We start from the raw sequence: 27,862 nt of genomic DNA on the forward strand, positions 1-27,862 counted from the left end.
TTTTATTTATTTATTTGTGTGTTTAAAAAAAAATTCTTTTTTTTAAGAGCATTTCAGGTTTACTGCAGTTCTGGAACTTTCTTTTTTTTTAATTTCAAGTTTTCACTTGAATTCTAGCAAAGACTGGAACTTTCAGTTAAGGATGAAGTTGGGAATGAGTGTCTCGAGAGCTATCACTGCCTTTAGACGTGTTTATCTACAAACTAAAATTCTTAAAATGCCATTTCTGGTTTGCAGAAGGTGGACCTTTCTAACCAAGCGAAGGTTTGTAAAGCCCTGGTTAGGAAGGAAGACTTGCTTCTACAGCCGTGGGGGCAGGGAGGAACTGATACATGGGAGAATTGAGTAAAGGCCTAGCCCAGCTTTGGGGGAAAAGCAATGGCTCTCTCACGGTATCAGCCTCTAGAAGGGGGAAATTTTTTACCCTCTAGGCCTGCAGGAGGGAAGGAGGAGGAGGAAGTAACTAGGATTGTCCCATACTTGAAGGAAGCAGAGGCCTCAGCTGGTTGCTAAAAATTCAAATAAAAAGAAAAAATGTATCTCAGGCATATAGAAAGCTGTGGACCAGAATTGAGAATTTGGTTTTGGGGTTCTGGTGTTTCTACCTGGAAACTTGTCACCCTGTTTCCTTAACCAGCCTTTAAATATATTAAATAATGATGCCCACTGATCAGTTTTAGATGTCCTTTATAAAATCCATTTTCTCATATATCTTTCACTATATAGTGATTTTTTTAACACTCAGAATGTATTGAGATTATCATATAGTTTTTTTTTTTAAGATTTTATTTATTTATTTGATAGATCACAAGTAGGCAGAGGGGCAGGCAGAGAGAGAGGAGGAAACAGGCTTCCTGCTGAGCAGAGAGCCTGATATGGGGCGTGATCCCAGGACCCCGAGATCATGACCTGAGCTGAAGACAGAGGCTTTAACCCACTGAACCACCCAGATGCCCTGATTATCATATAGTTTAAGCTATATTTTAAAACTATTCCTGACAACCAAAAGTCTCTCAATTTAAAAAAAATATATATTCTTTCTTTTTTTTTTTTCTTCATAATCTCTATGCCCAAGGTGGGGCTTGAACCTACCACCACCCCAAGATCCAGAGTTCCGGAAGCTACCAATGGAGCCAGCCGGAAGCGCCCTAAGTACCCCTCTTTTCAAAACCACCCTCCTGAAGTTAGATTAAAAGTTGAGTTGGTCTCTGTGACCTTTACTTGTCTTAAAACAAAAATAAAATTAAACAAACTGCTGTTTTGGAATGTCCCTTGCAAACTGATAAATTATAACTTTATCAGCTTCCCCAGAGGCCTTCAGAACGAAAGGAAAAAAAAAAAAAAGTTCAGCTCTGTTCATTTGCTCTGTAAATTCATCCTAAAAGGTAGCATTCCTGGCTGTGTATTCTGTTCACAGGGCAGTAGACACACTTTCCTTTTCAACTGGCTGAGGCTCCTCGGTGCGAGGGAAGTCGGGGCAGTGGGCAAGCAAGCTTGGCCCAGGAAAGGCCCAGGGGCAGGGCTAACTCCCTCGGGAGCAGAGCCGATGGCTGCTGCTGGCGGCCTGGAGTGATCCAGAGCTCAGTCCCAAAATTCAGGAAGCAGTTGATCCATTCCCAAGAGTTGTCTTCCAGAAAACTCCTGCTTCTAAACATGGAAGCTTCCTTTGTTTCTCCCTGCTTGCTTGTGCACACACCATTTTCCAGTCTGTGACCGACTGCTCCTCTCTCTCCCTCCCTCTCCCGGAAAATTCCCGTCTCTTAATAATCCAGAGTACTTGAAAGCCCATGAATGCTCAAGAGGGTTTTGTACCTTATAAAATGTCTAGCATGTCAAGAAGGGAAGAGTTCCTCCAATGACATTATCTATGGATATTTTCTGCCTCTTTTTAAAAATCTCCCTGAGTCCTACTCCTCACTACAGGTCTGATTAATTTCTGGGATCACAAGTTTACTCAGGAACCACACTCCACTGGCAGTGAACTATCTTTAGGAGATGAATTCACTAAAATTCACTGTTTGGCTCCTCGGATTGGCCCCTGCTGCAGCGTTTTCCCTTCTAATAATATCTAGATCTTTCCACCTTTGCACTACAGGAATGAGGTGGGTTTTTAAAAGACTCGCTCTTTTCCCTTATTTCTCTAATCATTTTCATTTTATCTCAAAAATGGAGAATTACAAATCTCCAGAAACATCTGGCTTTCCTTTTCTTCTTATATAGTTAATAGGTCAGAAAACCCACAGGGAGTAGTAGGAAGTGGATACATTAGACACACATTTTAACAATTCTGTCACATGCAAATCATTGTAGAACTTTTCACTGAAGTGTTATATTTTCATGTATATATAATGTATATTGATGTGTGTTTATGGACATATAAATACTTAGGCTCAATGAAGTTATTGAGAGAGCCACCTAAAATCAAAATACTAAAACCACAGCACTTGAGAATTGGAAATCATACAATTTTGTTTATCCCAGTGCTTTAGTTATACGAAGGGAAATTTAGGCTGAGGAAAGCTGTTTCACTAGCCTTACAGTCTTTGGATTCTGGTTCTGACTTTGCCTTATCATTTTACACTGATTCCCTATGACCTTTTGTTTCCTCATCTGTAAAATGGGTGCATCGGGAGACACTCTCTTACACTATATATCGTGTCTAATTCTGCAAGCATAGGATTTGGATCACATAGAAGAGGTCATCCAGGACTCCCTGTTACTAGTCAGTCTACCTCTTCCCCCGTGGCTCAACTTAATTTGGCCCTGGACAGGCATTAGCCCCCCTTCACTAAAGGGTTGGGTTCTGGCAGCTGGAGTTTCCTGCCTGTTTGGGTTTGTATATTTTCGCCAGCCTTTGACTCAGAAACGTCCAATTCAAGTCGATTCCCTCAGTGCAAGTGGCAGCAGATACTAGAATATCCAGAATTGTCAGAATCTTGTTTCCTGCTTCACCCGGCCTCCCTGTCTCTGTCTTGCATGGCTCTCAGCTTTGCCAGAACTGGCCCGTTGTACTTTGGGGATTCCTTCCACCACTCATCATTTCAGGCTGAACATGAAGGATTTATCCAGCAAGAGTTAATAAAATTGACTGTGGTCTCTGAAGAAGGGATAGTTTGTCAAAGCTCTATCTTCAAACTAATTGAATATATTTCTCATGAATTGTGATGAATGCCAGGTAATTTCAGAGGATGGCTTTTGCTAATTAATAAATCAATCACCTTGACTCATTTTGGCAGACTAAACTTTAAAAGTTCACTGCTGCCTTGTTCAAAACCAGGATCCCATCCGTACCTAGTTTAGTGGTTTAATGTAATTCTTAAGAAAGCAAGCAGATTGAGCAATACTTTAATTCAGAAACAAGTTGCTCAATGTGTGTCCGCGGAAAATAACAAGCCTGAGAAGGGGAAACTATAAAACACAGGCAGGCCGCTAATGTATTCCTGCTTCTTGATTGATTTCACATTTACAACAAAGCTCGCATTATTATAAAGGATTTGGAAAGGTCAGCTGGAAGCATCTTTCTACCCATCGAAGGATTTCTGAAGGAGCTGAAAGCACCAAATTAACTTAAAACAACAAAATAAAGAGAAAACTTTATCTGAGTTATTGTAACACGTCTGGCTTTCAAACTCTACAGAACTTAGAAAATAAATGCAGGTGAATTGTTATTTTTTTTTCTTCCCCTGCTCGCAGAAAAGTTTATTTAAAAAGGCACTGGAGTTATGGTTGCAAGAAAGGAAAATGGTTGGTGTTTTTCTTATCACATCAAAGGGGACGGACACGCCCTTTAACAGAAAGCAATTAGGGGCTGTTCAAAGCCCGAGCGAGCCTCCCTGCCGCGAATGGCAGTTGGTTCTGAAGCAGGTGATACACACACCTAGAACCTTTCAGGGGAAAAAGAGAGAAACTGAGACAGAGAGGGAGAGAAAAGGAAACAGTTAATTCCATCAACCCATTCATTCAACTCAAATGACATTCGCAGGGGCTCTTCTGTTTTCTGTTTCTAGGACATTGAAAACATTTCTCATGGAGGAACAGGTATTCCCTGAATGTCTTTTTATTCAGAAGAGAAAGGCCTGCATCCCAGGCTTGCAGGAGTTCACAACCCCACAGGAGGCTCCGAGAACGGTAATTCTGCCCTTCCAGGATATTCCCTGATGTAGACCTCGGTGATCCTGGGCCCAGGACCCCACAAACTTTTTCTGTGCGGTGTCTCTGGGTGGGGAGAGGACGCCAGGGGGTGAGAGGGCGTGAACAGCTTCCCGAGGTGGGACAGGGAAAAGGGACAGGGATGAGAAGAGCTTAGAAGGATCCAGAGCCTCCAGAACATTGCTCCACACCTTCCCGGAATAGCTCGCCTTTGGAATGCAAACACAGCGTTCGCAGCCAGTCGGGGCTTCTGGGTGGATTCACTATTTTTTTTTTTTTTTTTTTTTGGCGAGGGGTGGGGGGAAGAGAGAAGGAAAAGAACGAGGAAAAAGGATTTTTCTTTTAATTAAGAGGAGGCGGAGATAGAGTCCTCACAACCGCGAGGACTGGTAAGAATGTTTCTGAAGTTCCAGATCTGGGCTGAGGGAGCGCTTTCTATTCTTGGTCCCTCCACTTCCGGTTAGGTAAACCTCCTCAACCGACACTCCCTCAGTTTCCTAAAATCCTTTAGTCATCTTTCCTGAGGGCAGGGGATGTTCTTCCCACCTTAAACACCCACTCGTGCTAAGGGCCGTCTTTGTAAGGCAGGGACAGGACCCAGGGTGAAATGGCAAGGTTCCCAGTTAAAAAAGGGGTCAGGGAAGAACTCGCTGGATTCCTGTATGGTATAATGTTCAGGTTTTCATATCCTCAACAGTCACAGTCCTCTTTAAACGGGATCCCCATTCAGCGACTCACAGCTGTGTGACCTTGGGCAACCCTTCGCACCTCAGTTTCACCATCCATAAAATGGGTATCATGATGGTATCAAGCCCTACGCGTCATTGTGAGAAGCCCATACACTAATACATATAATAAATAAAGGCTGGCCATTGTTTTTGTGCTTATTTTCAGGTGATTTGTGAAGAAACTGCCAAGAGTGCTCATGTAGGGACCCTCTTCAGCCTAGAAATGGATTAATTAGTATGGGTCTAGAAATATATTAAAAATCAGTGATCCTTGGGCGCCTGGGTGGCTCAGTGGGTTAAGCCGCTGCCTTCGGCTCAGGTCATGATCTCAGGGTCCTGGGATCGAGGCCCGCATCGGACTCTCTGCTCAGCGGGGAGCCTGCTTCCTCCTCTCTCTCTCTGCCTGCCTCTCTGCCTGCTTGTGATCTCTCTCTGTCAAATAAATAAATAAAATCTTTAAAAAAAAAAATCAGTGATCCTTGAAAAAATTGATCTCACCCTTATCATGACTTACCCACGACAGGAACTTCTAACACCTTGATGTTATTTCTATATATGAAATTCTATTTTTTTAATTTTTATTATTTTTTTCTCTTTTTAAAAAGATTTTATTTACTTATTTGTCATAGGGTGGGAGAGAGAGGGTGCACAGCAGGGAGAGCAGCAGGCAGAGGGAGAAGCAGGCTGCCCAGGGAGCTGACTGCAGGATTCGATCCCAGAGCCCTGGGATCATGATCTGAGCCAAAGGCAGATGCTTAACCGACTGCTACCTCGGCGTACCTCTTACACCCATCTTGTCTCCCCAGGATATTGTTATTCCAGGAGAAAAGTAACAGTGTTTCCCCTGCTTCCCCCCCCCCCCATCCCCAATTTTCCTACAGTGAGCATTTAACATACAGTACCTCAAACAAGCAGGTAAGGAAAAGTAATACTTTTCAAACCAAATGGTACATAATATTGTCTACGAAGGTAAAAGTCTGCTCTCTATGTGGGATTACAGTTGTTTCCATTCTTGAGGTTGTTGTAAGTGTGCTCCCTGTTTCTCTTACCCTTTCCAGGCAAAGATCTGTCTTAATTTTTATCGGACTTTGAGAAGACCCAGGGATTGATACTGGGTAGTGGTGGTTGTTTTTGGTTGTTTTTGATTTATTGTCAAAATGTTCTGCTTTTCGGTTTGCTAAATTCCTCCTTCTATTTACGTTGTTCGATAACATCCATATTTGTATCAAGGGAAGGTATACTGAGACTCGCACTTGGGGTGGAAACCAGGGAGCTAAAACTTCAGAAAGAAAAATATACTTAGCAGATGACTTCACCCCTAACAGAAACGAAGGTTTTTTTGCGGGGGGGGGGGGTAGGTAGGAGGAGGAGGAGAGCGGGTTGTTTGGCCTTAAGATTTTACTTGTTTTACAATAAGAATATATTCAGGTATACCTTGAAGAATGAAAAATGCAAAGAAAACACTCCAAGACTCCCTAAGCATCTGCGGTGGGGTGGGCTCACCAGCCCGGAGGACAGGAAGCAGGGAGAGGGCTGAGCAGGGCAGTGGGAGGGACCAGGGCCGCGCGGCTGCTCTCTGGGGTCGCCCTGTTCTCTGCCGTTGGGTCTCCCCCGCCCACGAATTTCACCCAAGTGTGCCAGGACCTGCACCTCGCCACACGCTGCAGGGGCCACGGCAACTGTGTAAAGGTTGGGGAGCACAGCCTGGCTGGAGGGGGGAGAGAGAGAGAGAGAGAGAGATCACGTGATTTTCTGGAACGCAGACCAGCTTCTTTACTTTGATTCTCTAGCAAACGCGCTATCTCCAAACTGCGTGGAGCGCGCGGAAAGAGTAAAGTCACGTTCCACTGGAAAGGGTCACTTCTTCGGTTCACAGGAACTTCTTCTTTGATCTCCCTCATTGCTCTGAAGATTTACTCCTCTTTCAAATCAAATAATTTGTTTCTCATTCTGAGAAAAGCTTTCTAGATGTGATTTCCCTTCTGAAAGAGCCACTTTGAAGTCTTCCTGGGGCACATCCTTCCTTAAAGGGATATGGAAAGAGGAGACAGGCCTGCGGGGAGCTGTTTTTTTTTTTTTCTTTTTAAAAGTCACTTTCCGCATACCCTGTCTTTCCATTGAACAGTCTTGAACTGAAACCTGCCGGCTGCCAAGGAGACCATTCCAAATGCGGCTCCCCCCACCCTGGGGCTGGAACAGCCCTGCTCCCCAGGGGAGCCCCCAAACTTCTCCCTTTGGACCCAGGAGCCTGGTGAAGGTAAAGGTGAGCAGAGCCGAGGGGAAGCTGCGTTTTTCATTTTTGAGTAAAGCCACTTCCGTGGGAGGGCTCTTGGCTCTGAGTTAGCAAGGATTGCCGGATGCGTTTAGGTCTTGTCTCCCAGGACTTCAGGGTAGGGACCGCTGAAATCAGGGTTGTCTGTTTCCTGGGATGGTTCGATTTCAGGCTCCTGGGCTGGGGAGTGTCTGTTACCTGGGTCCGGCCTTGGAGCAGCTCGGTGGGCTGGGCCAGGCCGCGCACCTGCCCCACCGTGGCCCAACATGCCGACGACAAATTCAAGCCTCTCAAGTACGAAATGAGATGTGTGCACACACAGTGACCTTTAATTGTGTCTTAGAAACTCATGTCAGATCAACATGTGGTTTCACTTACTCAGGAGAGGTGATTACATTTCAAGCTGTTTTGTGTTAGTTTTCGGCATTTAAATAAAGCATTTTCTCTGTCATATATTTGATGTGGCTCAGAGAAGCTTGCTTCTTTTTTTTTTTTTTTCTTTCTTCCCCCCATAGATTTTGTTGTTTGATTAGTTCTTTTTGTCAAGTGAGATCAAAGATGGCTTTCCTTTCTTTAGGAGAGAGCTTTCTTAAATCAACAGAATGAATTCCATGGTAAAGAGGGATTTTATTTAAAAGATTTTGAAAAGGGAAAAGATTTCAGTGGGAGTAAAGAAACGATGGTTTTATGTCTGCATTATATTTATCTGTCACAGAGTTCGATGAAAGCAGATACTAGGAGGGCCTGCCTGGCTTCATCCGTAGAGCATGTGACTCTTGACATATGACTCTTGAACTCGAAGTCGTGAGTTCGAGCCCCACCTTGGCTCTAGAGATTACTTAAGAAATTAAAAAAAAAAAAAGAAAAAGAAAAAGGAAGTAAATTCTGTGGGATGCTGAACTTTGGATTCAGTATAGAAAGGCTTTTGCAGTCTTAGCTGGGATATTCTGGGAAATATCCACTTTACATTTTGTGATCTGGGAATATCGGGGAGCTGCCTATCTCCACTCCTGGCTTTGCCATCAAGTCCCTGCTGGCCTGCGGGTCTTTGCTCATGCCGTTGTAGCCACCAGGAATGTTCTTTCCATGCCTCTGCGAGACACTCCTTCCTATATTTTGAGAGGAAACCGGACAGTTTCCAGAAAACACGTGTGTTGTATTTACTTCTACCAAGGACCAACCATGTTATATTGAAGTGATGTGTTTACTTGCGGACCTGCCACTTCTTTGGGGTACGAAATGTTTTCCTCACCCTTAAAAATATATATTTATTTATTTATTTGAATGAGAATGAGAGAGAGAAAGCGAGCAGGGGGAGGAACAGAGGGGACGGACAAACAGACCCTGCGCTGAGTGCGGAGCCCAATGTAGGACCTGATCCCAGGACCCTGAGATCATGACTGGAGCCAAAATCGAGCGTCGGATGCTCAACTGACCGGGCCCCCCAGAAACCCCATGTTCTTCACCTTTGTTCCTCTCTCCTCCCCGTGCTCGTTGGAACTCAGCACATTCTGTCCATCTGAATGGAACAGAGACAGAATTGTGGTCAGCATTCACTTCACTATTAAAAAAAAAAGATGATTCGGATTATATCGGAGTATTTGGCAGTCCCACAGTAAATCCCATGCGTCAGATATCACAAATAGAATTCACGGACGCTCCCAGACCGCGCTTACTATGATACTCAAATGATAACGTATTTTTCTCATTTCCTATTTCCAAATATTGTTTGTTTTTTTAAGGATTTTATTTATTTATTTGACAGAGAGGGACACAGCAGCGAGAGATGAAACACAAGCCCGGGGAGCGGGCGGTGGAGAAGCCGGCTTCCTGCTGAGCAGGGAGCCCGATGCCCGACTGGATCCCAGGATCCTGGGATCATGACCGGAGCTGAAGGCAGATGCTTAACGACGGAGCCACCCAGGGGCCCTGCTCTCATTTCCTGTATTAATCCATCTTTTTAGTTTAAAATGCCTGCTCCTGGAGGGCAGGAGTTTTGTCTCATTTTCTTCCCCGCTCTATCCCTCTATTCCCAGCATTGGTGACGACACCACAAACAGTGCAGTGGCGCCAAAATTAGTTGTTGAATGAAGGAAGCAATCTAGACACCATTTCACCCACTTCCAGGCATGGTGATGGGGGAAATGGAGATAGTCATCCAACTAATTCAAACCAGAGATTACTGAGTAAGTCCTGGGGATGGGGGGGGACTAGAGTTAATAACACCGTATTGCATATTTGAAAGTTGCTGAGAGTAGATCTTCAAGAAGTTTGCGACACCAGAAAGAAAAATTTATAACCATGTGTGGGGACAGATGTTAACTAGACTTACTATGATCATTTCATAATATAAACAAAACCCGAATCATTATATTGTATATCTGAAATGAATATCGTGTAATAGGTCAATTATGTCTCAATTCTTTTTTAAAAAGTTTACTTTTGGGGCACCTGGGTGGCTCAGTGGGTTAAAGCCTCTGCCTTCAGCTCAGGTCACGGTCCCAGGGTCCTGGGATTGAGCCCCGCATCAGGCTCTCTGCTAGGTGGAGAGCCTGGTTCCCCCTCTCTCTCTGCCTGCTTGTGATCTCTGTCTGTCAAATAAATAAATAAAATCTTAAAAAAAAAAAAGTTTACTTTCTTTTGAGTTAGCTTTCAAAGGGCTTCTGTTAGGTGGGTGGTTGATATAAGTTGTCAGTTACCCTGAATGTGAGTTTGGCTTCAGGCCCCCAAGTAGCATATCACGTGGTTGATGCCTCTTCAAGGCTCCAAACAATATATTCTTTGTTTATTCATAAAACCAGGGGTGCCTGGCTGGCTCAGTCAGTCGAATGTGAGATTCTTCTATCTCGGGATTGTGGGTTCAAGCCCCTCGCTGAGTGGAGAGATTACTTAAAAATAAAAAATCTTAAAAAAAACAAAAACCAACCCCCCCCCCCCGATAATTGCCTGGGGGATAAAAAAAAACACCAAAACTATCAGGAAAAAGAATTGTTTGGTATCCTAAAGTATCGCCAAGACAACATTTTAACATTCTGCTTTTGCTCTGATTTTGTCCCTTCGTCTTCAAAGTGTCGATGCTTCATAGAACTTTCTAGACTTGACCTTAGCCAAGAAAGGTCAAAAAGTCAGAGCCTCCAGTGTGTAGAACCCATGCTCCATAATGCCAAGAACCAGGCAGGGTGTGTTCTCTGCTGCATCCCACACTCCCTGGCCAAGGGCCTAGCACACAGTAGGCTATCAAGAACTGTGTTGATGGGGAGCCTGGTTGGCTCTGTCGCTGGAGCCCGAGACCCTTGATCTTGGGGGGTCATGAGTTTGAACCCTGCATTGGACGTAGAGATTACTTAAAAATAAAATCTTAAATGGGTGCCTGGGTGGCTCAGTTGGTTAAGCGTCTGCCTTTGGCTCAGGTCACAATCTTAATCTCAGGGTCCTGGGATCAAGCCCCACATGGGGCTCTCTGCTTAGTGGGAGGCGTCTTCTTCTCCCTCTCCCTTTGTGCTCTTTCTCTCAAATAAATAAATAAAATCTTAAAAACAAAACAAAAAACCCCTTGGGGCGCCTGGGTGCTCAGTGGTTAAAGCCTCTGCCTTCAGCTCAGGTCATGATCCCAGGGTCCTGGGATTGAGCCCGCAGGGAGCCTGCTTCCCCCCACTCCCCGCCTGCCTCTCTGTCAAATAAATAAATAAAATCTGAAAAAAAAAAAAAAAAAAGAAAAACAAAAAACAAACAAAAAAAACAAAACCCAGCCTTAAAACAACAACAACTGTGTTGATGAATGAATGAGTAAGTGAATGGAATAGCCCATCTCCGCAACTGTCGTGTAGTTTCAACTTTAGGCATCATTTGAGATCATGAACAGCTGTGGAAGAAATTTCCCCTGCCTTTACAGAGTAGTGGTTGAATGGCTAACCATTTAATTTGAACATCTAGGTGGCCACTTGTCTGCCCAATTAAAAGTTTCCAACCACAGTTTTGCTTGTGTACATATTACCCCTGCAATTAACCATGTGTGTAAAATACACTGGGTTTTCTGTAATAGAGGAAACAACAAGGAAACATATACCTATGGGAGAGAGGTGAGCATTAAAAAAAAAAAAAAAAAAATCATCCGAGGAGTGAAAAACAACCAGAAAAAAAAGTTGTTTTTCTTTTTTTAAACTGAAAAAATTAATGCAGAAACTAGTGCAATTAGATAATGTTTTGTATTTTGTTTTGTTTTGTTTTTTTCCTTAGAGCACAAAGCCTCTGAGAGAGGATCTAGGCCTTGGCAAAAAAAAACAATAATAATAAAATAAATAAATAAATAAAATTAGGGCCCATAGGCCAACGCAAGATTTGGCCATCTAAATATCTTTACTCAGTATTTTGGTTAGCTTTTTCTGCATAATGAACTGCACCAAACTGTGGTAACTTAAAAAAAATTACTTTAATTTTTAAAAATTAAAAATGTATATTTTTAAAGCAGTTTTGGGGTCAGGGCAAAATTGAAAGGAAGGTCTAGAGATTTTCTGGGTATCCCCTGCTTGTACACTGCTCTTGCTCCCCCCAACCTCTACACAGCCTTTCCCCAACCATTTATTCCCTAGATCATACTCTTCTAGATTAAGTCAAACAATCTGATCCCTGTTGGACTCCCTCGTGTATCTGTGTCCAGCTGCTGAATGATGAAGGATGGCCTCCCTCCCGTGGCTGCTGCCTGTCCAGCTGGATAGTCTACGAGTCAAGGATGGCTTGTCTCTGTTCCCTATGGTCTCTCCAGTACAGTAGCTCCAAGTTCCTCCCCTGATGATCTCAAAGTCCCAAATGGCAATAAGAGGGCAATATACAAAATGCCTTGAGGCCCGGGCTTAGGGCCTGTGCCTATCACCAGGGCCTGAAGATAATGGTCACAGAGTTCTGCCATGGGGGAAAACTGGTTTAGGCAAAAGTAAATAATATAATCAGTAAATCAGCTGAGTCTGGCAGACATCAACCACTGAATAATGTAAACACGGGAGAGAGCCCAGGATTGGGAGATCTAACCAAGCACGATTAGCATACAATACTTGGGCCGTCCTTACATTAAAACTTGATTTATTTATCTCCAAGTCCAATTGAGATGAAAGCCTAAGGTCTTTCTTACTATTTTCATATAAGAAGCAAATAGAAATGGAGGTTGTAGTGTTTTTCCTTTGTCACCCAGTGGCTCACGTGGCACCGGCCACCCTTTCCACTTTGGAGACACTTCGTACTCTGAGCTTTTAGGGTAAGAATCTCTTCTCCCCAGGACTAATTGTGGGCTTCTTATAGAGCATAGGACGGTGAGTAAATGTTTAAATCTTCGTTTCTCGGTTTCCCCATCTGTGAAATAAAGCTAATTGATAGCACCCACCTCTCAAAGCCATGTGAGGGTCATGTATGGAGAAAATGCAGGATGTTTAGAGCGTCAGAAACATGGTGGGCTCTCAGTACGTGTTTTTTATTTATTATATTGCTGTTAGTGACCTCATTGATACTGGGAATCATGGTTGGTCAAATTCTACTATGAAAAAACTGTAATAATGAAGCAGTTGTTTGGTATTTTATTGTTTCCCGTTTTTAAAAAAATTTAAAACAATTAATTAAATAGAATGTGTTACTGGTTTCAGTGGTAGAGGTCAGCGATCCCTCGGTTTTATAGAACACCCAGTGCTCATTATGTCACGTGCCCTTCTGAATGCCCATGATGCGGTTACCCCACACCCCCAACCTGCCTCCCCTCCAGCAACCCTCAGTTTGTTTCCTATGATGAAGAGTTTCTTGGGGCGCCTGGGTGGCTCAGTCGGTCAAGCAGCTGCCTTTAGCTCAGGTCCTGATCTCAGGATCCTGGGATTGAGCCCTGCGTGGGGCCCCCTTCTCAGCGGGAAGCCTGCTTTCCCGCTTCCCTTGGCTTGTGTTTCCTCTGTCGCTGTCTCTCTCTCTCTCAAATAAATAAATAAAACCTTTAAAAAAAAAAAAAAAGGTCTCTTACGGTTTGTCTTCCACTCTGATTTGGTCTTGTTTTATTTTTTCCTCTCTTCCCCTAGGGTCCCCTGTTTTACTAAACAGTTTTTTTTTAAAAAAGGAATCTTGGGGCGACTGCCTTCCTCTCAGGTCATGATCCTGGAGTCCCGGGATCAGCTTCTGCATCGGGGTCCCAGCTCCACGGGGAGTCGGCTTCTCCCTCCGGCCTTCTCGCCTCTCCTGCTCTCTCTCTCAAATAAAATAAAATCTTTATAAATAAATAAATAAATAAATAAAAGGAATCTTAAAATTATTTTTAAACTACACACACACACACACACGCACGCGCGCACATATACTTTTTTTTTTGTTTTTTAAAAATATCTAATGCTACCAACAGTACACAGAATTGGTATTCTCAAGAAGGCTGGACCTCACTTCCACTTCAATTTAGCATTACAGTGGAGATCCTGGGGGTACCTGGCTAGCTCGCCCAGTAGAGGATGTGACTCTTGATTGTAAGTTTGAACCCCGTGTTGGGTGTGAAGATTACTTAAGAATAAAATCTTAAATAAATAAATAAAGGGGAGATCCTGGAGCGTGTTCCTGCATACACAATTCTGTATATATATACCCCAGTCTTGGGAAAGTATATTAGACATCTTAAATTTGTACAAAGGGATATGTCCCAGCTCCCTGGAGGCTTTGGGATTGGGATATGACTATAATGAGAACAAAGACATCATACTGATACTTGAGCGGAGGTTGATGACAGTGTGACCTCATGCTTGTCACTTAGGCCCCTCGAGCCTTGGTTTTCACACTCTACCTTCCTCAAAGACTTACGAGCGGCATGAACACTGTGTGAACAAGCACATTATTTTAAATTCCAAAATGCTGCTCATACATTATCAATTATACGCAGGAAGAACTCCCTTTTACTGGTTGGTGAATATAAACCCATTTTCAGACTCAAGAAAGATACATTAAAATTATGTTCACATTTATGGTTGAAAATCAAACATCTTACTTAATTTTAATTCCAAGCTCTTTTAATTCACCATGTTGGGGGACAGTCACTGTGTTTGAAGGAGGGTCGTGGAACCTTGCCTTTGTGGGCTCGACATAGTATTCATGATGTGAGACACAATACCTAGATTCTAATAGATACTCAAGACTTAGTGATGCCTCGGGGCGCCTGGGTGGCTCAGTGGGTTAAAGCCTCTGCCTTCAGCTCAGGTCATGATCCCAGGGTCCTGGGAACGAGTCCCTCATCGGGCTCTGCTCAGCGGGGAGCCTGCTTCTCCCTCTCTCTCCGCCTGCCTCTCGCTGCCACAGTGATCTCTCGCTGTGTGTCAAATAAATAAATAAAATCTTAAAAAAAAAAAAAGGATAAAATGAATGAATGAGTAAATAAATATGAGTTCACAGCTGCTTTATGTTGGAGAAGATCCTGTCCATGTTTATGGGGCTTATTTCACTACTGTAGGTCGTTCTAAACCTGTGCTCCTTTCAGAGCGGGTTCCTCAGTGTTCTCGTCTGTGGGACTGAAGTCCAATCTAGCCCAGAGAACCACACCCTTAAACAGAGCATTTAGCGCAACAGAAGCATAATAATAGCTGGCCAATGAGCTTTTGCTCTTCTCCCAGGCTCAGGGCTCTCTGTTCATTAAAAGTTTCTCTGGTTCAGAGTTTCAACTCATAGATCAGCTGATCTGGGTTTTAATGTTTCCCTGCTCTTTCCCTCACTTCTGTGTGAATTTGTGTGACTTGGTTTAACTGTCTGGACCTCCATTTTCTCATCCGTAACCTGAGGGAGCCAATAGGCCCCATCCCACTGAGTTACTGTGGGCGCCTGGGTGGCTCAAGGGGGTTAAGCCTCTGCCTTCGGCTCAGGTCATGATCTCAGGGTCGTGGGATCAAGCCCCACATCGGGCTCTCTGCTCAGCAGGGAGCCTGCTTTCTCCCCCTGCCTCTCTTCCTACTTGTGATTTCTGCCAAATAAATAAAGAAAATCTTAAAAAAAAAAAAAAAAAAGGTTGTGTTTGCCTAATACTTATTGGTACTTATTAAATGTCAGTCACATTCTCTTCCCTTACCATCGCCCCTAGAATCCATTGAGGTAGGTAAACTATGTCATAAAAATAGATCCCACCCAACGCAATAAAGCGATTCCTCTGTGAATGACGTATGTGTACACATGTATCCTTTTACAAACATCTTCAGTTTTTCTGGATTGTCCTTTATGCAAAAATCTCTGTACAGTCCTGGTCCAGGATACAAGGAGATGAAGAAATACAACAGACTTGGGCCAATAGGAAATAGTAGTAGAATATAAAAAGGAAGGATTTTTTTTTTAGCAAGGATGGCTCACACATTATTATCTTTTTGAAGAACTTAGTTGTTCTTCAGGGAGGGACTAGCTCCATAGCCAATAAATTCAGGAAACACAATCTCCTCCCTCTGAAAATCCAGAGCACGTTTCCTGTGCCGGTCTGACCACAGGAACAGTTGCTGTCGTGTCCTCTATCCTTACTAACATTGTGAAACATCGTCTGGATATCCGTAGCATCCTGCGGTGTCTGTAAGCACTCTAGCAAACATGGAGTTTGGGCATCTGAACCTGAAGACACCTTCCTGCGAGCTGGGGGTAACATTCCAGGAGGCAAGGCAGATGAATGACCATCTCATTAATTTTTCAACTGATTCATGTGGTTGGGTGCAGAGATAACTTTAAAGGCTGAATCACAAAGGCAGACGACCTGGTGACTAGCAACTGGTACTAGGAAAAAGAAAGGTGCTGTATGCAGAGAGCCCCAAAGGCTCTCCATCCTTGTAGCACACCCCCATTCTGGGTACCGCTCTGTTGCCCCAGGGCGAGGAGCAGAGGTGAGCCTCCGTGGTATCCTGTGGTGCTTGTTTGTATAGTAAGTGTGAACTGTTCTAACCGCAGGAAATCGCAACCAGGGCGATCACTCAATCTGGGGTCAACACTCACCATTATTTAATTGAGAAAGTTGTTTATTCAGCTTTCATAGTTACACTTTGCTTTTTCTCATTCCCACTCTGCACTAAGTTGTCTCTGCTTCACGCATGCCTCATTCTTCGGAAAAGAGGTTTTTATTGTTGGTTAAACCACCTGTGTGCAGCTTTTTTTTTTTTTTTCTTTAAGATTGTATTTATTTATTTGTCAGCAAGAGACCGCACAAGCAGGGGGGAAGCAGCAGAGAGAGGGAGAAGCAGGCTTTCTGTTAGCAGGGCACCCCATCTGGGTCCGGGACTTGATCTCAGGACCCTGGGATCATGACCTGAGCCGAAGGCAGAGGCTTTAACCCACTGAGCCACCCAGGCATCCCTGCCACTTGTGTTCAGTTTATTTTTTATTTTATTAATTTTTTAAAAAGATTTTATTTATTTATTTATTTGACAGAGAGAAATCACAAGTAGATGGAGAGGCAGGCAGAGAGAGGGGGAAGCAGGCTCCCTGCTGAGCAGAGAGCCCGATGCAGGACTTGATCCCAGGACCCTGAGATCATGACCTGAGCTGAAGGCAGCGGCTTAACCCACCGAGCCACCCAGGTGCCCCTTGTGTTCAGTTTAAAGAAAAGTTCCCAGAGTAAAAATCATGAAGATTGTACCACACAGAAAAGGGCACTCCCAACATCTTATGAAAGTCATTCTTGACTTTTCTTGCACACAGTAATTTTACAAGAATTCTGTGCTCTAAGTCCTAGACCTTGCTTTTTCTTTTTTTTTCTTAATAATAATAAACATAGATAAACATTATTTTTGTTAATGGCCCAAAATATGCCACCGCGTGGCTTTGTCATGGTTTATGTAATCCTCTGTGCATTTTTGAGAAACCTTCTGGTTGTTTGCAACTTGTAATTATTCCAAATTGGGCCTTGTTCAAACACACTTGTGTAGGGCGCTTTTTACACGTGAGAAATGTTTCCCTTAAGGGAAATCTCTAAAGGTGAGATATCTGCATCGAAGTGCACCTGTATCTTATATTTGCCTCCATATTGCCAAATTGCCTTCCAGAAAGGTTACATCGGATGACCTCCATTCCAAATGTGCAAGAAATTGCTTCTTTTGATACCTGCAATCTTTAAACCATTTATAAGACCACTCTCGATCTCCACTTTAATGTATGACTATCCCTAGGGAAAAGATGTGTTCTGTTGTAAAGTGGATCACTTCCAAGGGGGAAAAAATGCCTGCAATACAGAAACCAGTTAATTTTCCATTTTGTCCACCTACTGCCAAATGATAAGCGTGAACGTCCCTTTCAGGGAATTGCCAGTGTTTCAAGCAGCACAGAGATCAAATCTGAGCTCAGTACTGTGACACAAACACAAATGGGACAAAGTTGCCTCTTCTCCAAGATTTCTAAGGCTTGGGAAATCCTAAATGAGTGTCTTTAAATAGATGCGAATCTATGAAGTTAAAGATTTCATTATTTCTCGGACAATGAGCAACTTGCTAATGCAAAAGTGGATACCATCTCCCAAGCCTGCTTTGTATATAACCTTTCTAAAATGATTGACTGGGTATGTCCAAAAGAACAGGTTTCTGATGCTGGGGTTTCCCTTTATTTATTTATTTATTTATCATTTAAAAAATCGATTAATTAATTAATTTTTTAAAAGATTTTATTTATTTATTTGACAAAATGAGATCACAAGTAGGCAGAGAGGCAGGCAGAGAGAGAGGAGGAAGCAGGCTCCCTGCTGAGCAGAGAGCCCGATGCGGGGCTCGATTCCAGGACTCCAGGACCCTGGGATCATGACCTGAGTCTAAGGCAGAGGCTTAACCCACTGAGCCACCCAGGCGCCCCGCTGGGTTTTCCTTCAGACAAGAGCACTCTTCTATATGATGCCTCCTTCCTGGCAGCTAGGAAATATTCAGTAACACTGAGTGGAGTGGATGCACAGCATATGCAAAGTTAAGAAATAAAGTGTCCTCCCTATCAGTCAGAATCTATCTAACCAGCCAGAGTTATGCAGGAGCTATTAATAGGTAACCAGAGGGTCTAAGTATATGCTGGGAGCAAATCCTTCCTGGATGCTCATGTTTTCCAGAAGCAGCGACAGCAAACCGGTGGCCAAGGTTTTATTGTTTTTTTGTTGCCCTTGTTGTTGTTTTTGGTTTTTGCTCTGGTGGCATTTAAACATCTTGAAACAGTTGCCAACATTTCTCAAGTCACCTTTCCATAAAAATCTGGATTTCTTGCTTTTCTCAACAAAACGTGAGCTCGGGCCAGACCAAGTCCCAACACGCAGCCCCATGGCAATAGAGGGCCAAGGGTGAACGGCGGCCCCTCCCCCAGACTGCCGTAGTCCCCACCGGGCTGCCAGGCTCCCCTCTCCCCCTGCCTGGTCTCCGCTTGCAGCTGGAGTTTGCCACACCTTTTTTTTTTTTTCTTTAAGTTTGGAATGTGTCCCTTGGAGGTCTTCTTATCTTAGATTATTACCCCCATTCAAAGAAACTTAACTTGCCTTCTGTCTCCCTGATTTCTAAAAGACTGTGTTCCTTCTGAGCTTTCCTCGAGAGCTTCTATTTTGTTCTTTGTCTTCACCAGACTAGCTGGGACAACTCTCTAGAGAGACGGTCTCTCCGCAAACTCTCTACTGCAGCTTGGTGACAATCAAAGATATTGGAATACTTTCTCCCGGGCACGTGGCTGGGGGAGGGGAGATTCCGAGAACCGAAAAGACACAGTATGATGGAGAGTTATTGCTCAATCTTCCTGCTCTCGGCCAATCCTGGTTGTCACACTAACCCCAGCAAGACATTTACTTGAAATATTTATTTGGGGGAGGGTGGGGGGGTGAGGTGGGAATCTTGATTCTACCCAGCTTTAAGGAAAAAAAAAAAAAGCTGTTGACTATTATATAATTAGATACCAAAATACAGAGGAACATTCTTAATACTTTGCGATCAGAAAAGCAGACATTTTAGACTTCGCAGATCACATATGAGATAAGCACATCACCCATCCCCCACCTCCCCTAATAACATAAGAATACATGCCAAACTTCTATAACCAATTTGTAGATCGTCTAAATCGATTCATTTTTTCCTCCAACAGTAGGTGCTGGGTGTCAATGGACATTTTTTTCCTACCAAAATGCTTCCTGTCCCCAAACTATTAATTTTGTTTTTATGAATAATACAGTATGCCCCAGTTATTATTTAGTTTGATTGTATGCTAGCCTCATGCTCTGCATTTTAATTTAAGTGTAACTGCTCAGGAAAAATGCAAATCTCTTCTATTCAAATTCAAAAGAAAATAAATGGATTTTTTATGGCCTAAAGGATCTATTCATTACCAAATCATTTATCTTTTCAGAAGGAACAGTTTATATATCCAATATGCTCCAGTGCTGTCTTTATTTTCTTCATTTTTTCTCCTTTGATAAATATGCTTGCTCTTTCAAATCTCCCTTGAATCTCTGCCGATAGGGGCAGCTTATAGCCGACTGAACAAGAAAATAATTAATAGCATCAAGCAGAAAGCAAAGGTTGCATAAGAAAGCTTGCACATATTGGATTTTTAAAAAATAATCATAAACAACTCTAAAACTTGGATTGCAATGTTAAAAAAAAAAGCTACAAGCCTGGCCTTATCAGAGTTAAATGACACAAAGGGGAAGGAAAAGACAGAAGTCCGGGGCTCTTACACAGACGTGCTTTTTGTGACTCGTGTTGCTGATTGCCTTAAGAGCTGGGAACACTCGTGTTCTCATCGTACGCTCTGACTTGGCTTCTAGCATTATCTGCTATTAGAAGTTTGGCATTTCGAGGGCCAGCCTGTATTTTTTTCTTTTTTAAACTGAACACCGATTTATGCATCTTGATTAAAGAAACCGGTTTAGAGAGCGTGGCTTCCGGGAGGTGGAGGGGGGTTGGAATTCACAGACAGCTGTGATACACAAAACAATTTCCACTAAATACCTTTCATCTTAGCAGCTCCAAAGGGACCGGACCGGCTTCCTCCTGAATTAGGAAGGCCCTTCAGTGAGAAATAGTGATGGCAGGTGTGAGTTTGTGGCCTTTTTCTTTTCTCAGATATTTGCCTTTTCCTGGCATACTGTACTTGAAAAATCTTACGATTGCGTCGAAGTTATGCAGAACCTTGACTTTTCCCGTTCATGTTTTATGTATTCAGTCGGATTTCAGGGCAAACTGAATGGATTTCTTTGTTCAGACTAGATTAAGTCCAGATAGATAATCTAGTTGAGTTATGGCTACATTGTTCAAATAATGCTAATTACAGTGTTTACAATACAAAGGCAGATTTCAGTGTTCATCTGCCCAGCCCCAAAACGTGGCGGCCCTCTCTAACTTGCTCCCCAAAGGCTGTTTTAAAGACTGGTTTTCAAAGAATTGTTTACCTTGAAATTTTGAACACCAGCCTCTCTGTAGTAATCCCGGGGCTGGGGGGGCTGAGGGCTTCCCAAAACAAAATTCGGGTTTCAAAAGGTGATAGAAGGATCTTTGAGGGAAGAACCTATGGGGCTGGGACTCCAGGGCCAGGGCCAGAGCCCGCCAGAGAACGTCTAATAAGTAACTCCTTATTAGACAGAAAGAAACCAGGCCTTTCCGAAGTGCTTCTATTAAGCGCTGTGTGTTTCTTATACAGAGAAGTTATGGGATTAGGATGGGAAGGGAAATGAGGGGGCACAGAAGCAAATGTTTACCTAGGCTACTTCACTTCTTTCTGGATGCTGGCTTGGCTCTTTTGCCATTTTCCCTCCATTTTGTGATTTATTTGGGAAATTCCTGAGGTGGGAGCCAAGTGATGGATCAAGCTCTTGGCAGCAGAAAGGAAAACGAATAACGCCCTGGACTGTATTTAGCAGGTGATCATGCAGAATACAGGAAGCTAGATGGAGGGTCGATTTAATCATAATCATAAAGGATTTCATCATAAAAAGAAATAACTATTGCCAGGCTGACTCCGAAGTGATAAAATACTGAACGCAAGGCACAGATTATTTAGGGAATGTGTGCAGGATTTTTCTGCCTAAATCACCTGTCACTCAGGGTCTGGGCGACTTGATGAGGTGAGTAGACAAAAACAGCTCCTCTTGAGGAAGGAAAGAAAAGGCATGAGAATCGCCATGGCAAGGACCACTTTCTTGTGTAATATGTCAAAAACAGAGAATAGATTATGCTTAAAAAAAAAAAAAATCAGGTGTAACCTACAAATAGGATCCTGAGGCAGATTTAAAATGTTTCCTAGGGATGCCTGGTTGGTTCAGACAGTTAAGTGTCTACTTTTGGCTCAGGTCATGATCGCAGGGTCCTGGGATGGAGCCCTGTGTCACCCCCTCTCTGTTCAGCCGGGAGCCTGGTTCTCCTTCTCCCTCTGCTGCTCCCCCTGCTAGTGCTCTCTCTTGCTCTCTCTCTGCCAAATAAATAAAATCTTAAAAACAAAAAAAAAAGTTTCCTATAAGGGAGATGAGCTAGACAATAGGCAACGTTTGAATAAGACTATTGAATTAAAGAAGAGTCCTGTATCAATGCTTATCTCATGATTTGGTGATTATCTGTGATTATGTAAGAGAATGTTATTTTTAAACAAACAAACAAAAAAATACACCTAACAAGGGGCCAAACAAAACAAAACAAAACAAAACAAAACAAAAACCTGGGAATGTGGGAAGACAGCTAACTTTTGCTTGTCACCACATTTCCAGGAATTGTCCACAACTGGGAGCTCCTGTGATTTCACACAGATAATAATTTTAGAAGAGAAAGTGAACTCTTCGATTGTTGGGCTGACCCGCTCTGCTGGGCTGACCCGCTCTTGCTGCTGGGCAAATTAATGAAGCACTTGCTTTGCACCTCCATTCCCTCGGCTACAACACTGGTTTAATCATAGCTCATCCCATCTACCCCTGACCTTTGAACACCAGCGTGTGAATGCTGACGCCCCACACAGCCAAAAGTCCAAGAATACTTTTTTTTTTTTTTTTTTGAGCTCCACACTGTCTAGTGTGGGGCTCGAACTCACAACTCTGAGATCTGTCACTTGCTTTACCTACTGAGCCAGTCAGGCTCCCCATGAATAACTTTTGACTTCCACACAGTTTAACTACTAATAGGCTACTGTTGACCAGAAGCCTAATTGGTAACATCTGTTTTGTATGTTATATGGATTATGAACTGTATTTTTACAGTAAAGTAAGCTGGAGAAAAAAATGTTGTTAAGAAAATCATAAGGAAGAGAAAATACATTTATAGCACTGTGCTATATATATATATATTTACATACATATATATATATTTACATACATATATATATATATTTTTTTCTTTCCATGTATAAGTGGACCTGCACAGTTCAAACCTGTGTTACTGAAGGGTCAGCTGTGGTTGTCACAAGGATTCAAGGAGAAATGCACACAGAGCATTCCACTAGCACCCGGCTCAAGGCAGTTATCAGAAGTGGTCTGATAGATGGTCATGATTTTAACGTTATTTCTAGAGCTTCCATTTTGATGAGTTGGCTTTTGTGTGTTTGGTAATAACCTAAAATAGCATGGCTTGCCTGCAAATCCATGGACCTGGAAGATGTTCGTGCGCTGTAGAAAACACAGTGTTGGGAAGTTGGACTTAATTCTTACCAAGATAAACACCTTTATAATTACATGGAGGTTACGTTCTTTCCTGGTGGGAAAAGAATATATGAAAAGCATAATCAACTTGGGCTTGGGGGAATAAAGCTATATTGGTAATAGTGAGTAGCTATTGGTTTATGTGTGTAAGGGGAAGAGGGAGAGGGCACCTGGCTGGCTCAGTTGGTAGAGCCTAGGACTCTTGATCTTGGGCTCGTGAGTTCAAGTCCCACTGTGGGTGCAGAGCTTACTTACCCAAAAAAAAAGGGTAGGGGGAGGAAGATGTCCACAAACAGACACTTAATAGTAATGCACTAACAGCAGCCCTGGTGAATATAGCGGAGCCCAGCTTCCAGAACCTTCCACTGAAATGGTTCTTTTTTTTTTTTTTTTTTAAGATTTTATTTATTTAACAGAGAGGGAGCGAGCACAGGCAGACAGAATGGCAGGCAGAGGCAGAGGGAGAAGCAGGCTCCCTGCCGAGCAAGGAGCCCGATGTGGGACTCGATCCTAGGACGCTGGGATCATGACCTGAGCCGAAGGCAGCCGCTCAACCAACTGAGCCACCCAGGTGTCCCTTCCACTGAAATGCTTCTTGACGGGTGAATCCTGCAGGTCCTGTAAGTTTCACAGCTTCAGCTAATTTTTCACAGTCTAGATTCTGGGGGTTGCTGAGAAAGGGAAAGAGCATTACAAATGTGATTTCAGCTGTTACTCCTTGCCCTCTTTCTTTCAACCAGAAAGGCGGTAGCTGTTCAGAGGAGAAAACCAGGAAGGCTCTGCGGCCACCAGCATGAAGTAGAACAGGGACAGACCTCCACAGCCCTCTGCCCAGAAGTGTCAACGTTTTCGGCGGCTGGTTGTAAGCAGTGAACACGTTTCCTGAACATCTACTTATCTACTTGCTAATGCACTCTGGTGTCATTTGAGGACAGGAGTATCACCATGTCCCTTTCTGCGCGGTGCACATCACTGCGGGAGCTGTCAACTATCCTTGAAGCAATTGGAGTATCAGATGATATGGAAAGGCACGCTCTGAGAGGGACAGATAAGGCCTCGGAGGGGCCGTGCAACAGGCCGGGGCTGATTGCAAAAGACTGAAAAGGTCAAAAGTGTCGGGAGAACTAACCAATGATATTATCAGCAGTGTCACGGCTGATCTGAACTTCAGATCCACCCGCCCTGCGTTAAGAGTCCTGGTGACCATCGTTGGACAGGCCCTGCCACCTTGAGTGGGCTCTTTAAGGGTTGGGAAGCCTTTGTTTTCTGATCTGCAAAATGGGGTGATAATGCATGTGCCGAAGAAGTGACAGAAGGATTAAAAGAGAAAATGAAAGGACAACACCCTCGAGAAAGGACCGCCGCTTTTTCTATGATTACGGGTTATTTAGCAGTTTTGGAGAGAAGGCAGGATGTCACCATTCCCAGCAGAATTGAAGGCTGCCAGTGGTGACCCAGGAGGCCTTAAAGCATCTGCAGACCTGTGTTGGCTTCGCGGAGTTTTTAAACGTTTTTGGAATGAGGTGGGTTCACGTACACATTCAGACATTCCCTAGAAAAACAGGAAAAGCGGGCAACTTTGGGTTCCTATCCTTCCACATGGCCACCTCTGCTAAGTAACGGCGACTTGACTTGGCTTGGGTCGGCAGGAACTTTGGTAGGATCCATTACCCCTCAGGATCTTCCCTGATCCTTTTGGCATTTGAGTTTCACTCTCTTTTTGAGTTTCTTTCTTTCTTTTTTTTTTAAAGATTTTATTTATTTGACAGAGAGAGATCACAAGTAGGCAGAGAGGCAGACAGAGAGAGAGAGAGAGAGGGGAGGAAGCAGGCTCCCCCGCTGAGCAGAGAGCCAGATGTGGGGCTCGATCCCAGGACCCTAGGATCATGACCTGAGCCGAAGGCAGAGGCTTTAACCCACTGAGCCACCCAGGCACCTCGTGAGTTTCAGACTCTTGAGTTAACTTCTTCCTATGCTACCTGCATTGAAGGGGATGGATGTTCACAGACGAAACTGGATGATTCGGCCATAAAGAAGAATGAAATCTGGCCCCTTGCAACGACATGTTAGGAGCTAGAGAGTTATCACGTTAGGCGAAACAGTCAGCCAGAGAAAGACAAATGCCCTATGATCGCACCCCTATGCGGTATTTAGGAAACCAAACAAGCGAGCGAAGGGAGGAAAAAGGGAGGCAAGCCAAGAAACAGACGTTTAACTTTAGGGAACACACTGATGGTCATCAGCGGAGAGGTGGGGGGATGGGGGAAACGGGGAATGAGGACCAAGGGGGACACTTATCAGGATCACAGGATGACGTGGGAAAGTGTTGAAGCATTATATTGTACACCTGAAATGAGCTTAACAGTTTATGTTAACTAACTGGAATTAAAAAAACAAAACAAAACAAAAAAAACTTAAAAAAAAACAACCCACAGAAGGTATCCACGGTAGAATCTGCGGCATCACTAGGATGGCGTTTTAGGGAGTGTTACAGATTCTTCTGCAGCGTCCTGTGGGACACGGAACAGAGTTTTTCAAACTCCAGTTATGTATCAGAATCCCCTGGAGGCCTCATTAAAGTGCAGGTCGCTGGACCACCCCCAGAGTTTCAGATTCAGTAAGTCTGGGGTGGGGCTGAGATTCTGCATTTTTCTCAGGTTCTGGGGTGATGCCCATAGGGCCTAGGGCCGGACTGGGATCCATATTTGGGCATCCACAGACCTATAAAATGGATATCTTTACTTTGCTTTCTTTGCAACAAGGGTACTTGCTTGCTTTAAAATAAAATGCAGGGGCGTCTGGGTGGCTCAGTGGGTTAAAGCCTCTGCCTTCAGCTCAGGTCATGATCCCAGGGTCCTGGGATCAAGGCCTGTGTCAGGCTCTCTGCTTGGTGGGGAGCCTGCTTCCCCCCCCCCCCCGTCTGTCTGTCTGTCTGTCTGTCAAATAAATAAATAAAATCTTTAAATATAAAATAAAATAAAATAAAATAAAATACATACACTGCGGGAAGGGATAGAGTCGAAAGTGACCATCTGTAGTTTTCCCACTAGGAAACTGCAGTCAGTAATTAATTTCTACCCTTCCAGAAGAATTAAGGAAAGAAGTTAATTTTTTTTTTAAAAGTCGCTGTTTGTTTCTTTACAAACCCATGTGTTGAAGCCATACCATATAGTTTAAGAGCAGTGAAGTTTTCTTTTTTTTTCCTCTCTCTCCCTTTTTTTTTTTAGATTTTATTTGTTTGTTTGTCAGAGAGAGACAGAGCACAAGTAGGGGAAGCAGCAGGCAGAGGGAGAAGCAGACTCCACGCTGAGCAAGGAGACTGACATGGGACTCGATCCCAGGACCCTAAGATCCTGACCTGAGCCGAAGGCAGGGGCTAAACTGACTGAGCCCCTTTATTTTATTTATTTTATTTTATTTTAACCCAGGCACCCCTTTATTTTTATTTTCTAGACTGGCTTGAGGCTATGACAAATGAAACAGAAGCAGCACGTGACGGCCCGAGGAAGGTAAAATGAACACTGGGGTAGACGTAGGTCCATGGCGTTCCCCCGCTGTGCTCAGCGATGACCTCAGTTTAACTGCCGCAGCAGCTCAGCGTGCGAGCCTTTAGCAAGGCACGTGACTCGTGTAAGGTCACACCTCTAGTGCAGTGGAGTTGGGATTCGAACAGAGCAACCTTTGTGATCAACCACTACCCGTTCCTCTGCCTACCTTTCCGAGTTGACATTGACTGATTGTTCATTAGATGCCGGACGCTTGCTGAGCGTTGGGGAGCTTGAAGATCTCCGGGATGTAAACCTCAGTGGGGTCCCAGCTCCCTGTTCTTGTGGTCACAGATTGTCCCCATGGACTGTTTCCCCAGGGAAAGGCGTGCACAGACACACACACACACACACACACACACACACACACCATTTGGGGCACGATTTCCGGGGTTTCACAGTCATCCCCCATACTTACACTTACTTATGAGCCTGTCTCCTTGCCTCCCAATGAGGGACCCTCGATCTTGTGAAATAATGCCCGAGTTTTGCCCCCATGGTGGTGTGACTGTGTGTGAGACTTAGCTGAGGCATGGTTTAGTGTCTTAGAAACTATGTGAATGAACATTCCGGCTCAGCCCTCCATCTCTAGTATACGGAGTTATTAGACACGGGGCTGGCGTGTGTGCTGGCGTGTGTGGGGCAGGTGCCTGGGCCCTCGCCCTCAGAAGGCCCCACATTTGATGCTCTGCTGTTGCTGTCTTTTGAGATTCCTCAGAATTTCTGAACACCGGTCCCTGTAAATGATGGAGCTGGTCCTTCTTAGACGCCGTGGCAACCACAGGAGACCCTTGCAAATACGTAATTACTGGGCCGATTCGGGTCCATCTCACTGTTAAAGTGACCCAGGAGTGATGGGTTCTAGCTTGACCCATCACAGGTAAAGGAAACATTCTGCACACGCACTCAGGCCTTCAAACGGCTGGCTTTTAGCCATTAGTGGGCCTCCTCGGTGAGTGATGAATCTAGAATTATGCCTATTTGTATAAATTCCCCATCTATTTTAAACACACAAAAAGTTGAGTCTCTGGGGACCTGGCCCAGCTGTACCGATATTTTCTTTCTGAAAACACCGAGCTGTTGTCTCACGTATTCTGGTATTCTCGCGCGGAGGCATTTTGATCTTGGTTGAGCTCCCAGGTCACGGCAGAGTCCAGCTCCTAATGATCATGGGTCTGATGGGATCCCCCCGGATGGGGCTGCGTCCGCGGGGAGCTCCCCAGCTTCCTCAGGATGGCGGTGGTGTGGCTGGGGGTGCGGGGAGCAGGGCGCGGCCTGTGCTTTCTCACAGCTGGAAGCAGGTGGCCTGTAGGTGAGGCCACGGTCGCTGCGTTCTGGGCTCCGGAGTGCTTCTCCTTCACGGCCAGTCCTGTGAGGAAGCTGGCCCCGCAGGCCGCCAGTCAGAAACTCCGATTCCACCTTCAAAGCTCTTTGACCCAAGCCGCTTCACTGCCCGGGGTTCTGCGCGCTGCCGAACGGCAAGGATTTAAGAACAAAATGGATTGCTAACTCAAAAGAGAACTGAAAGTTTTCTATTTATGTACTTAAAAAAAAAAAAAAATCTGGTACCGTTAAA

At 44.1% G+C, this 27,862-nt stretch overlaps 2 long non-coding RNA genes across 2 annotated transcripts; both read left to right on the forward strand.

The window, feature by feature from the left end:
- The first annotated feature begins 6,408 nt into the window (after positions 1-6,408).
- On the forward strand, positions 6,409-9,758 carry LOC132022800 (uncharacterized). Its single transcript, XR_009405725.1, has 3 exons — positions 6,409-6,566; positions 7,003-7,140; positions 8,915-9,758. It is a non-coding gene; the product is annotated as an uncharacterized LOC132022800 (long non-coding RNA).
- Positions 9,759-23,713: 13,955 nt separating this feature from the next.
- On the forward strand, positions 23,714-27,862 carry LOC132022803 (uncharacterized). Its single transcript, XR_009405728.1, has 3 exons — positions 23,714-24,264; positions 26,195-26,250; positions 26,996-27,862. It is a non-coding gene; the product is annotated as an uncharacterized LOC132022803 (long non-coding RNA).

This window comes from Mustela nigripes, chromosome 7, assembly GCF_022355385.1.
Source record: "Mustela nigripes isolate SB6536 chromosome 7, MUSNIG.SB6536, whole genome shotgun sequence".
Lineage (NCBI taxonomy): Eukaryota > Metazoa > Chordata > Mammalia > Carnivora > Mustelidae > Mustela > Mustela nigripes.